The following is a 12913-nucleotide window of genomic DNA, read 5'->3' as shown; positions in this document are numbered from 1 at the left end:
TGATAACACTTTGGTTCATTTCGGTCACCCTTTTTTATAAATGGGAATCGCAATTGCCTCTAGTCAGGTGGGAAAGAACCTATATTTGTTACAACTGTTTGGAACATTAGTTAAGAGTGGGGCCCATAACTCAGTATTAGATTTATATATGTCCACTGGCACGCCGTCGGGTCCTGGGGATTTCCCTGCGGCACTCTCTTTTATAGCAATTAAAATTTCTGGAAGTGAAAATTCAAAATTCTGTGGAAAAGACGCATGATTCACACTTTCATCTTGTTCTGTTGTGCCAGTACCCTTGCTCTCAATTAAATCATCTGCCTGATAGAGGTCCTTAAAATAGTTGACCCATCTGTCTTCTGTGATTGGCACTTCAATTGTATCGGTTGACCTATCTAAAAAAAAAAGGACCATTCACAGCCTTCCAGAAGCCCGTATTGTCCTTAATTAAGCAGGCTTGATGTAACGCCTGCCATGCTTCCAGTTTCAACTGACTCTTGCGCTTTTTAACTGCTCGTTGGTAGTCAGTTCTAGCCTGCCTCACGTTGCCCCTGCTTCTCGTCTCACATTTTTATACCTTCAATAAGTGCGCATGGGCCTTGCTGCAATCCCTGTCAAACCACCCTTGTGCCTAGTCCTGCCCGGTTTCTGTATCCCTGTGAGGAGTTTTCGTATTTCCTCAGTAATTCTAAGGAAGACCTCGGTGACTAGGGCATTTTCGCCTGTCCGGGATAGACAAGTTTCGAATTCCTTATATTTGTTTTTTGCAAGCGTTTAAAAAAAGACCGTCGGTTCCACTTTATTCCATTTTATGGCATATCCATTTGTCCTTGCAAGATTTGGTTTATAATTATATGTTTGTTCTATTACTTTAGATGTTTTTTTACTCCCTGCAAGAGAAAAAAGTAGCCTATTTGGAAGGTGGTCACTCGTCACTATATCACAAGTTTTACAAGTAGAGACAAGAGTATCGGTTTGACATGAGAACAAAGTCAATTACTGATTTGCACCCCCTCCCAATAAAAGTTGGCTCAAAGGGAACTGGGGGGATGCATAATTCATTTGAAAAGCCCAGATCAAATTGGAAAGTTAGTTCATTCAGCCAGTTACCCGGAGTAGTATGAGAGAAATGTGTTAGGGGTCCTCTTTATCTGTGCCCAAACCACAAATGCCCAAATGGCTATATGGGCATAGAAAGCAGTTAAAATTGCCAACCCATATTACGCACATGTCCCCAAGCAGATGGTCTTCAATGTGCTTCAGGGTTTGACATAACTCTTCTAACACCTTGCTAGTTTCAGATTTCGGGATGTTATTGTAAAAATGTATTAAGACTGTTTTCTTTTTTCCCTCATCGCTTACTAGCAGTATCTGGTAATAATCAGATCCATTTTCAAATTTCACTGCCAGATCATTCAAGACACATAAATACATAGTCCCCTTTGTTCCGTCCCCTTATACTCGGTCTGGTAGGGGTATGGAAGGTACGATGGCCATTTATATGTATGGCCTCGGTTACCCATGATTCCTGCAAACAGATAATGGAGAAGTCCTGAATAAATGTTAACCAAGTTGGGTCTTTTGCTCTACAAGAAAACCCAGCGATGTTCCACGACATCAGCTTAAGAATATTGCCCATTTCTGGTTTGTTAATTTTTGGGCTAACATCTGTTTGGGTGGTAACATCTCCCATTGGGCTCCTTATTTCGCTATACTGTTCGACTGCACTCGGTCTGTATTGAGTAGCCTTATATTTACTTTCCAGAGTCTCCTCCAGTTCTCCTCTTTTCAGAGTTGTGTTAGGCTTGGGTGGAGTTTGCCATCACTAAGTATAGAGTGGTTAATTTCAGTAGCAACAGTATCATATCCCGTTTCCTTACAGGCACCATCTGTACTATATTTGGTACACTTTTCAGAACCCCAGAATACACATTAATCGGGTTATTATCAGGTTGTGGCCTCGTAGCCCCTACTCCTCTATCTGAAATGAAAACACTCTGGAAGTTAGTACTATGTGGGGTAAGTCAATCCACCATATCAAGTACACTGTACCTGTTGCTAAGGGGAATGCTGGAAACAAAACCATAGCCATCTTTCCCGGTCCCAGTTCTGCCATTATTTTCCCCATAACCCCTTTCAAAAACATTTCCATTACAAACAGGGTTCACTCGTAGTGTTTGGGGGGTATAAAAGTAGGTAAGGTCAAGTGGCTGAATTCTAGTTCTTGTGATATGGGTCCACCTCTCACAAATGTATAGCACTACTCGCATATCTCTAAAGTTTATAACAATACAGTCACCTGGTATATCTTTCCTGTTCCTGCCCACCCAGCTGACTCTGTGTGCGAACAGAATTGGGCTGTGCATGTATGAAGGGAGGGGTCTATTAGCATTCAGCCAGTGAATTGTTTTATTCTTCAATTCAACAAATGATTCCTCGCTGCCCTTCTCTAATTCTGGGACCCCAGCCAGGACAACAACATAGGGTATAGACTCTGGTGGTAAGTCAATTTGAGTTAACATATTCTCGTGCTCATCAGTATTGGGGGGATCAAATTAAGGACAGGAGTGTTTCATGTGTCACATGATGACAAGTTCTTATCTTGATTGTTTATTAGCTGGTTCTTCTTAATACACTCAAGATTTGATGTACTCAATTGTTCGAGTTTGTTTAATTTGTCCTCAATTGACGACAGTCTTACCAGGATGGGCTGTATAGAAGACGTGATAAGTCTACCTACTTTTAGCCAAAAGCCCTCATCCAATATAACCGTGGTATCGACAGGTGGGATTTTAGATGGGGTGCTTGGTGCTGCCATCTGATGTTCAGGAATAGTGGATGCGGCACATACCGAGTTACCCATATTCTTAACTTTGGCCACCTTGGGCTGTTTTCCCTTTGGTCCACCCCCACCACGCTTTCTCTTAGGGATTGCTCCTGATATGTGCCCTGGAAGAGATGGCGCGACCTCGAGAGCAGTCATCGTAGATGGGCGAGTGGATACCCCGCCAGGTACAGTTTTTGGTATGTTCATATTACTTTGGTCCTGCACACTGGGAGCCCCGTCAATCCTGGTGTTCACCATATCCTCCATTGTTACGCTACTGCTGTGACTTAAAGTCCCTCATTCTACAATAGCATTTGTGCTTTGCTCTGGGGTAGCAGACAACATTATGTTTCCCAGAGAGGATCGTTTGCGAAAGACTTGGTCTAGAGAAAGGCAGCGCTCCGTAAGTTCGATTTTGTGCGCTAATACCGATGAGGCCCTTGTAATAAATTGGTCGAGTGTCCCTCCTGTTGAAGCCTTCCTCCCCTTCCCTGCATGTCCAGCCATATCAAATCTGTTAAAATACTACGGCAGTAGTAATAAAGTGGTTTCAGAAGCACATGCAGGTAAATGAACTTACTTTATCTTTCAAGTTCTCGACGTTAGAGGGGGGGCCCAGCCCAGCCTCTTCCAGTCTCCAACGGGCTGAAACGGGCCTGCCTTTGGCCCGGGCAAGCCTGCGCGCGTCCCGCACCGCGGAAGCCCCCGTCTGTTTTTCAATAGCCAGGGTCACGAGTGGCAGCTCCTCTCCTCTCGAGAGACCGCGCTGCCCTCTGGGTCTTGTGGTCCGGGCAGCGCGCGGTCTGCGTCCGAGGAGGAGCAAAATGTCACCAGGGTTGAAGCAACAGGATTCCTCTGTGGGCAAGGCTCCGAGATAACGCCACCAGAATGCAGCCAAGTGTCAGGGTAAATGATTTGCACAGGCGCGTCCCGCACCGCGGAAGCCCCCGTCGGTTTTTCAATAGCAGGGGTCACGTGTGCTAGCTCCTCTCCTCTCGCGAGACCGCGCTGCCCTCTGGGTCTTGTGTTCCGGGCAGCGCGCGGTCTGCGTCCGAGGAGGAGCAAAATGTCACCAGGGCTGAAGCAACAAGGTTCCTCTGTGGGCAAGGCTCCAAGATAACGCCACCAGAATGCAGCCAAGTGTCAGGGTAAATGATTTGCAAAGGCGCATTATTTCTACATCATTCACCTTTCCATTCACAAATGGACCAGACTGATCTACCTCAAGAGTGGCTCCAAGCACACACTCTTCTCCCTCTCTCAGGCACCGTCAGAAACTTTCATCCGACTCACTCCCACCTTCCTCTTGTAACCAATACTGGGGACTCACATTCACTCTGGGCGATCGGTTTACCTTCTCGCCTCCGCTGAATCCTGTCCCTGCACTGTATCTGTGTAGATTTACACTGTGTGGAAGTGGCGGTTGTGGCACCTGACTTTGCTGAGTAACTATCTGCTGCTTTTGCGGTTGCTGTTGAATTACCTCATGCTGCACCTGTGGATTCAATGATGTTTTTTCAGGATTAACTCTTGGTGGATACTTACACTCTTTCTTCCAATGCCCTATCCTGCCGCAATTATGACAAGGGAACTTTTTCTTAAGCGCTTCTATATTTCCTACCAGTTTTGCTTTGTTAAAATTTCCTTTAAATTTTTCTTGACTATCTGTATTTGTATTCTCCAATTTTTATTTATTTATTTTATTTGTTTAAACTTATAAAGCGCGCAGCTACACACAGTGGGTTTCCCGGCGCTCAGGGACAGACTAAAGAAGAAAAACTTGCATGCTAACTTTACTGAAAGGGAACCACAAATCACTGCTGAAAAAGCCAAGTTTTAAGTCCCTTGCGGAAACGAAAAAGATTGGTTTCTGTCTTCAGGTTCACAGGAAGGGCATTCCAAAATTTAGGACCCAAATGGGCAAAAGAGCTTCCTCCCATCTTTGCTATCCTGAATCTGGGAACGGAGAAATCGCCATTCCCTGATGATCGAAGAGTTCGGCTTGGCTTATAGGCCTGGATAAGGCCCTGAAGATATTTGGGGGCTATGCCTTGTTTAATTTTGAAGACGTGACAGAGGGTTTTGAATTTAATTCGGCTCGGGATTTTGAGCCAGTGAAGGTCACAACGTGCGGGAGATGCAGATGTTCTCCTGGGAACATTGCAGAGGAGCCGGGCAGCCGCATTCTGGACTACCTGGAGTCTTTTTTATGGTTGTCAGGTCTGCTTCAAGATAAAGGACGTTGCCGTAATCCAGGCGGGACACAACCAACGGCTGGACTACAGTTCTTTGAGTAGAGGAGGGCAACATCCAAAGGATTTTTTGAAGCCATTTAAGGTGACAAAACAAATGGAGGCCACCTTCATGGCCTGCTGTCTCATTGTGAGTTTCTCATCGATGAGAAACCCGAGATTGCGTACTACGGTAGTGGGCTGAGGGGTGGATCCCATATCCTTGGGCCAGTGGTGGGGGCCCCAAAGATCCTTACCCTTTACCAATATCACAACCTCGGTCTTTTCACCGTTTAATTTCAGAAAGTTGTACTTCATCCAATCGGATACTCGAGTCAAACCTTATTTTAGAGCAGAGACATCATTACACTCTTTATTAGAGAGAGAAAAGATAATTTGTGTGTCATCGGCGTAAGAGTATAAAATAAGACCGGCTTTCTCCATGATGGTGGCCAGGGGTCTCACATAGATATTAAATAATAAAGGACTAAGTATGGACCCCTGGGGAACGCTGTACGCCGATGAACAAATTGTAGAGGAGGCAGAGCCAGAGAAAACCTGAAAAGTGCGACCTCTTAAAAAAGAAGCTATCCAGGCTAGTGCAGCACCCTCCACTCCCAGGGACCGAAGAGTCGCAAAAAGGATGGAATGAAACACAGTGTCGAATGCCGCGCTCAGATCGAGAAGAATGAGAGCTGATGTCTCTCCGCGATCGACACTGTGTCGCAAACTCTCGGTAACTCCTAGGAGTGTGGTTTCGGTCGAATGATGTGCTCTAAAGCCTGACTGGGACGGATGTAAAAATCCCGAGCTCTCGACAAGTTGGGTTAATTGTATATTGATATGCCTTTCCAGGATCTTTGAGAGAACCGGAAGCAATGAGATTGGTCTGAAGTTAGACAAGTTAGTAACATCAGCTCCAGCCTTTTTCAGTAATGGGACAATCATAGCATGCTTCCACTCCTGTGGGACATGTGACTCAGATAATGAGGAGTTGAGAAGTTGCATTAGTACACGACGTGGACCAAGATGAAGCAGTTTTAAAAATGTGGCCGGTACCGGATCACGTGGGGAGCCAGATTTGATGCTGTTCAGGCAGGAATAAAAGGAAGCATTATCAAAGAGTGACCAATTAGTGAATTTAGCCGTTGGAGAGGGAAGATAGTCGAGGGTCAATACTGGCTCTGGCAACAGCGCATCATCAGAGATAGGAGAACTCAATGAGTCGTAGATACGTTCTACTATTCTTATAAAAAATGTGGCAATTGAATTACATTGAGTCTCATCTAGGGCAGGGGAGCCCTAGATGTGCTACTTGGTGTTCTGCTACCGTCACTTGTGCCCACATAGCCTTTTTCTTAAACTTCTTTTGTTTAGCTTCAATTTCATCACTACAATATTTCGCTGTCTCAATACTTCATCAACTGTGCTCGATTGCCATCCTATTAAACTATGCCTAATCATGTCTCCAATTTCTGGTCTTAACCCATATACAAATCGATTTACGAAATGACTCATGTCTTTTTCACTCAGTTCCTCATATTCACTGTATTGTTTAAACACCAACAGCAGTCTTTCACAAAATGCATGTACAGATTCCTTCGATTCCCTTTATAGATCTGTCTATTTTAACCCAATCTGTTTCTTTTGGTGGAATTTTATTCTTCAAAAACACTATTACTTGTTCATACTTTCTCATGACTTCAGGTGACGGAGCACCTGTTATTTTGTCTTGATGATATTCCTCTTTTGGCCAATTTACAGTTATCTTGCACTCAGTCCACAGATCTGCTGGTACAACTATGCCAAATATTCCATCCAGATCAACCCATAATACTTTTGAAACTTTCACAAATCGATCTACTTCTCTCAATCTGGGGAAATCATTTGTAAAGGATAATATATCCTGTCTACTCCAAGGAAAATGTACATAACCTCCTCTGGGTATTTCGCTCATAGGAAATTCATTTACTGCAGTCTCCTTTTCTCTCACAGGGAACGCTAATGTAGATGTATCACTGGCCTCTTCTTTCTTCTTTGCCCATTTCATTCTCCACTTATTCACATCGCCCCATCTCCTTAATAGTACAATCAATTCTTTGATCTGGGTTAACCTTCCTGCAGTATTCATATTTTCAATATCCTATTCTGAAAAGTCTACTCTGTAGGATTTTTGCAATGTTTTATTCTTTGCAAATTCTACTTCAAATTCATTCGCTAATCCTTCAAATTGATCATGTATAGACTTCGCTTTCCATGTTATACTCTTGCACGTGAACATAAGTTCATCATCTTGGTACGTTTTTAATCTGTCTGTTCCAATTGTTACAATAATTAATTCTTCCATATCAATTTTTAATCTTGCCACATCTAATACTTTAGGTTCATGTTCTTATAATTTCATAGTTTTAAGCCAATCACTTAATTCTTGTTCCGATGGTCCTATAGGAGTCTGAGTTAAATCAATTTTGTTTATGCTCTTCTCAGGTGTAGCAGAGTCAGATTCTGCTCCGGTTGCATACTTATAAGGTAAACTCTGATTGAAAGTTAAGTCAGGTGGATTTACATTATTCGCTCGCTTAATTTCTGACAAATCTGGATAAATATTTTCTTTTACCTTTTGCAAACTGTGCTGTAAAGGGATTGTCAAACTTGGCTCCTTTATTCTTTGGTTTTCAAACACCGGGATTACAGGTCCTATCGTTACTGGGACTGTTATTGCTTCTATGTTTTTCGTAAGCTCTTGTATTTTTTCTGTCAATTCATTTGTAGATTGTATATATTTAGCAGTACTTGTTTGTTCTTCAATTTGTTTTTCTACTCTATTTACACTTCCTCTTTCATTATTTTGTTTGGGAGTACCAGTAAGTCTTGTTTCTGTTATTGAGGCATTTGGATTATTTCTCATTTCAACTCTTTCTGGTATATCTCTAAAATTTGAAAATTGACTTGGGGTTTCATTAACTCTATCTTCTACTGGTGGAGCATTAGGTGTGGTCCATAAAGAACTTGGTTGATATGGTGATGGTCTCCTATTTAATATTTCTTCCAGTACAGCATCCTCCGATTCACCATCACCATCACCATAACTTTCTTTCCCTGTTTCCACATTTTTCATCTTCTCTGTTCATTTCCGCCCTTCATATTCATCCACTAATCTGACTGGATACATTCCATCACACATGTCAGCATTTCTCCATCTGCGCATTTGTCTCTCCCCATAATCCACGCAATCTACCTCTTGGTCTGAGATGTCTTTCCCACCTTTCTCGCTCCATTTCATGCATCTCATCTTCCCATTCAACTAGAGCTTCAAATTGAGTCGGTCTAGGTCTTGGCTCAAGCTTCATCATACTCTCCCAAGTTTTGCAAAACTGCCAAATGAAAAGATTCAACTTCTGGGAAAGCTAACGCACCATCATTCCTGGTATACCTTGCCCAATTTTCTAACCAAACACATGTATGGTAACCTTATTTTGACAACATATAGGAAGCAAGCGTTTTCGGCGGAGGAAGTAATTTTCCCTCTCTTGTTACTATCGCTTTATTCTTTACAAACACATTTTTAATTTTCTTAAACCATGAAGGTTTCTTCTTTTCTTCTTCGTAATAGTAATCCATTTTTCTGTAAATTCCCTGTCTTTCAAAAGATCGCGTACTTCTCTGTTGCTGTTCCGTAACACCAACCTATCACAGCGCGGTTTACACTAGCGTACCAATTAGAACAAGATACGTCTCCTTAGTGCTTAACCAATAGTTTCACTGTTTTCGGTGATGTACCAATCAGCCCTTACTCTGTCTTGGTGACTAGGACCAATCCCTGTGCGACACTTTTGACCTCAGCTCTGCTCCGGCTTCTGCAGCTTCTGCTGACCCCTCCTTTAGAAGATTTATCGAGAAGCCGTATTTACACGATAGACAACTGAATCGATTAGTAACTTACACAAAACAACTCCATTCGTCTGTTTCGCTAAATAAAGTGATAGAATTTTCTCAATCACACAAGTATTCTGTATTTTCAGTAGACAGCGCTTACCTCTTCTTTACATTCGCCGATAAAGTAGCGCTTACTTCTACCTTTACCCTTCTCACAAGCTCGGGTTAAGCTCTATTACTCTCCCAGCAGTAAGTTTCAAATCAGGATTCGCAATGATCCCTGTACTTGAAGGCTAAGATTTTATAGACTGCCCTCGCTATGCATTTATCCTTTCACACGTAAAGTCCCTAAACTTGTGTTGTGCGACAACACCACTTGTGATATACGACGATACCGCTGTAGTATACGACAATACTACTTTTTGAAACAGACTATGCGATGTGCGACTTCACTTGCCACACTTCCTCTGCCTGCAGACATTGTGACTAGCTTCACGCAATCCTCAGAAGCCTTTTCAGGACTACATATAACGTAATACAAACTCAACAGATGTTAGTCATAATTCTGTACATCAAAACCCTTATATATCACTTCATACATAATCCTAGCTAATTCTATAGCAACCAATGCTCTGCTACCAAGCTAATTACTGATGCAGCGCTTCTCGGGAAATATTTTCTAAAACCATATCACCTTTCCCTGAAGTACCAAATCATACATCTACTCATCAGTGGGGCCCATAACACTGAGAGTTACTCACAAAACACTTCCATCCTACTTCATGGATCGGTGAGATTCAAGGGAGAGCTGCTGTATCATAACGGAGTGTCTAAATTACAACTAAATATTCATACTATTTACACCTGCAGTTTAAATGAGTTTTGCCATGGTTTTTATTAACAAGACATTTTATTCAGACACACCACCATTATAGTCGATGAATTTGCTAGTAAAAAATTAGGCGTAGGAAAATACAAGACCAGCTTAGTTCTCCATTTATCTAATTTTTATTAAAGCAAAGTTTAGCATGTCTAACAGTTTATTCGCTTTATTTTGTCTTCTTTATTCAAAAATAACTTTAGAGGAGTAAAAGTTTTATCTCAAACAGTTATATTCATTTTATTTCAGAGATTCAGAAATTGACATTATTATTTAGATTTCAGAACGCAAATATTAGCAAAAGACAGATAGTTCCCAAAATTCATTTTCTCCTAACTTCCCTAACTAATAACCTCATCTAAAGCTCAGTTCTCACTCAAAGAAATAAAACATTTATTCAAGAAATCTTACATCTCAGGAAAATCAGCTTACCGACAGCATCTCAGGAGGAAATCGGAAGAGAGTTTTTTCTTAAAGAAAATCAAGACTTTTTATACCTTTTTCACTAACTTTATCTATCTACAAAAGTAACTATCAGCCCACACTCAAGTTCTGATTGGACAATTTGAGGGTGGATGAGCATCATCTCATCATTTTAATATTTAATTTCCGTAGCATCAGCTGAATTTTAAAGAGTCCTTTGTTTGAGAAAGTCTTTGGCCTCGTCACATTCTCAACTTACTACTACATGATCCTTTCCCACGATCAGTAACTCAAATGTTCATTCTTTTGGCAGTCATCAGGACTTCCAGGGCAAGTCGTCCTTGAACTGCTTTCGTTCAGGCACAGGCAGCTCACATTCAATCTCGGCTTTTGCCACGCGTGCGCAGTATCTTTCGCTGTCGCAGTAATCGAAAGCCTCCATTTTTGAGGTAGGCCTCACGACCCAGAATGGCAAGTATCATAGAAACAAACACAAATAAATGTTAATTATTGAAATATAGCCCTAATGTTTACCCCCCCCATACTAAGGGTTTCCCTGTTAGTTGTTACCTAGCAAATAAGCAACATGTATGCGTGATATACTCACTTATCTCCATGCTTTTGCCACAAATCACATGAACAGAAACCACATTTATGCCGCTTTTGATTAAATTAAAGCTTTGCATTAGTAAACAATATGACGACATTACTAAATTAGTCAGTTATAGTTCTCCATGCAAGCAGGTTAGTATTCCCACGTGTATTTGTGTGTGCATTCTATACTACATTGATTAATATTTTCCAAACTCACACAATTAATAAAGGTTACAGTTATGAGGAAATGACTTCACAAGGGGTATACAAAATTTAGTTTTTCCACCCCGCTCCATCACCCTCAGTTTACAAGCCAGTAGTCTCCCTGTCAAGTTGCCACATCATAACATTTCTGCTTGGTTCTAAGCAGGGCATTCTCTGCCTTGTCCATGTCTCCTAGCTGTATTTGCACCCTGAGTGTGAACAGGATCCACCATACTTGAATGAATGAATGAAAGAGTTTTTGTATAGTGCGACGTTCACTCCAAGGAGCATCTTGGCGCTTAACGAGCAGAAAAGGGGCATCTGACGATGTTTAACAGAGGAAAGGGTGACAGAGAGAGAATTTTTAGATTAGAGATAGTGCTAGGTGGTCTGGGGTAACAAAGATCCATGTTATGTTATATAGATTTATAGAGCGCTACTTTTACCCGAAGGTGTCCTGGAGCTATCGATGCGTGAACCTGAGTTGAGCAGTTAGGATGTTGGTTAATGGATTATTGATTGAAAAGCAAGGTTTTCAGAGCCTTCCTGAATTTGAGGTGGTCCGGAGTATATCTGAGCCCAATGGGGAGATTATTCCAGAGTCTGGTGACCGAGACAGTAAAACGTTTGTCACCCCATATAGCCTTCCTGGTAAAGGGGACGAAAGCCAGTTTGGCGTCCGAGGATCGTAGCAATCGGGATGGAATAAACAAGTTAATGATGTTTTGAAGAAAGAGCGGACCCGATTTGTGTAATGATGTATGCACCAAGCATAAAGCTTTGAAGTGGATCCTTTTTCTGATGGGAAGCCAATGTAGCTCTCTGATTTTCTCCGAAATGGGAGAGAATTTTGGTGTGACCGTGAGAAGTCTAGCCGCTGCGTTCTGAAGCAGTTGTAGCTTTCTGAGGGATCCTTCCTGCATATTGAGGTACAGCTCATTACAATAGTCCAACTTGGCCATGACAAGGGAGGTAATCACAGTTAGCTGGCAAGGTTTGGGGAGATATGCTAGCAGTTTTTTACAGGATCTTAAGGTGTAGGAGGCCGAAGAAACAACAGCGTTCACCTGGTCCTTGAACGTCAGTTTGCTGTCTATAAGTACTCCCAGGTTTTTAACCTTGATGGTAGGAATGGGGAGAGAACCCATGTTATCTGGCCACTCGCGGGGTTCCAAAACACAAGGTTATTGCCAAACAGGATGACTTCAGTCTTGTTTGTGTTAAGTTTTAGACTGTTTTGCCCCATCCAGCAGCCAATGGCCGTGATACAGTCCCTGAAACAGGAAGGTGCAGTTTTGGAATCCTGAGGCGTCAACGAGACGACGATTTGCGTGTCGTCCGCATAAGATGTCAGGTTAAACCCAAAGGATTCAATGAGGGGGTCCAGGCTAGAAACATAAACGTTGAATAGGGTTGGACTAATAGAGGAACCCTGAGGAACTCCACAGGGAAGGCGAAAAGTCTTTGAATCAAAGTTCCCTAGAGTGACAGAGCTGACTCTCTCAGAGAGGAAAGATGCTTACAGCTTAAGGGCTGTGCCTTCAACTCTTTTTTCTATGCAACTTTGTGATAAGAAGGGAGTGGTAGACGGTGTGGAAGGCGGCGGAGAGATTAAGCATGATCAAGGCCGCATGCCCTCCTTGATCCAGGGTGATTCTTATTTCTTCGTGGACTTAATGAGGGCTGTTTCCGTGCTGTGAGAGCTGCGGAAGCCATATTGAGTGGGATCTAGCAGTTTGTTATTGACCAGGAATGAGCTCAGCTGAATGTTTAAAACCTTCTTTGGAGCTTGGCTGGAAGCGGAAGTCTCGATATTGGACGGAAGTTGTTAGGGTCATTCGGGTCACGTGAGGGTTTCTTAAGAAGAGAGACGATAGACGC

The sequence above is a fragment of the Lissotriton vulgaris genome, chromosome 3_1 (assembly GCF_964263255.1).
Source record: "Lissotriton vulgaris chromosome 3_1, aLisVul1.2, whole genome shotgun sequence".
In the NCBI taxonomy this organism is placed as follows: domain Eukaryota; kingdom Metazoa; phylum Chordata; class Amphibia; order Caudata; family Salamandridae; genus Lissotriton; species Lissotriton vulgaris.
Note: the sequence above shows the minus strand (reverse complement) of the source record.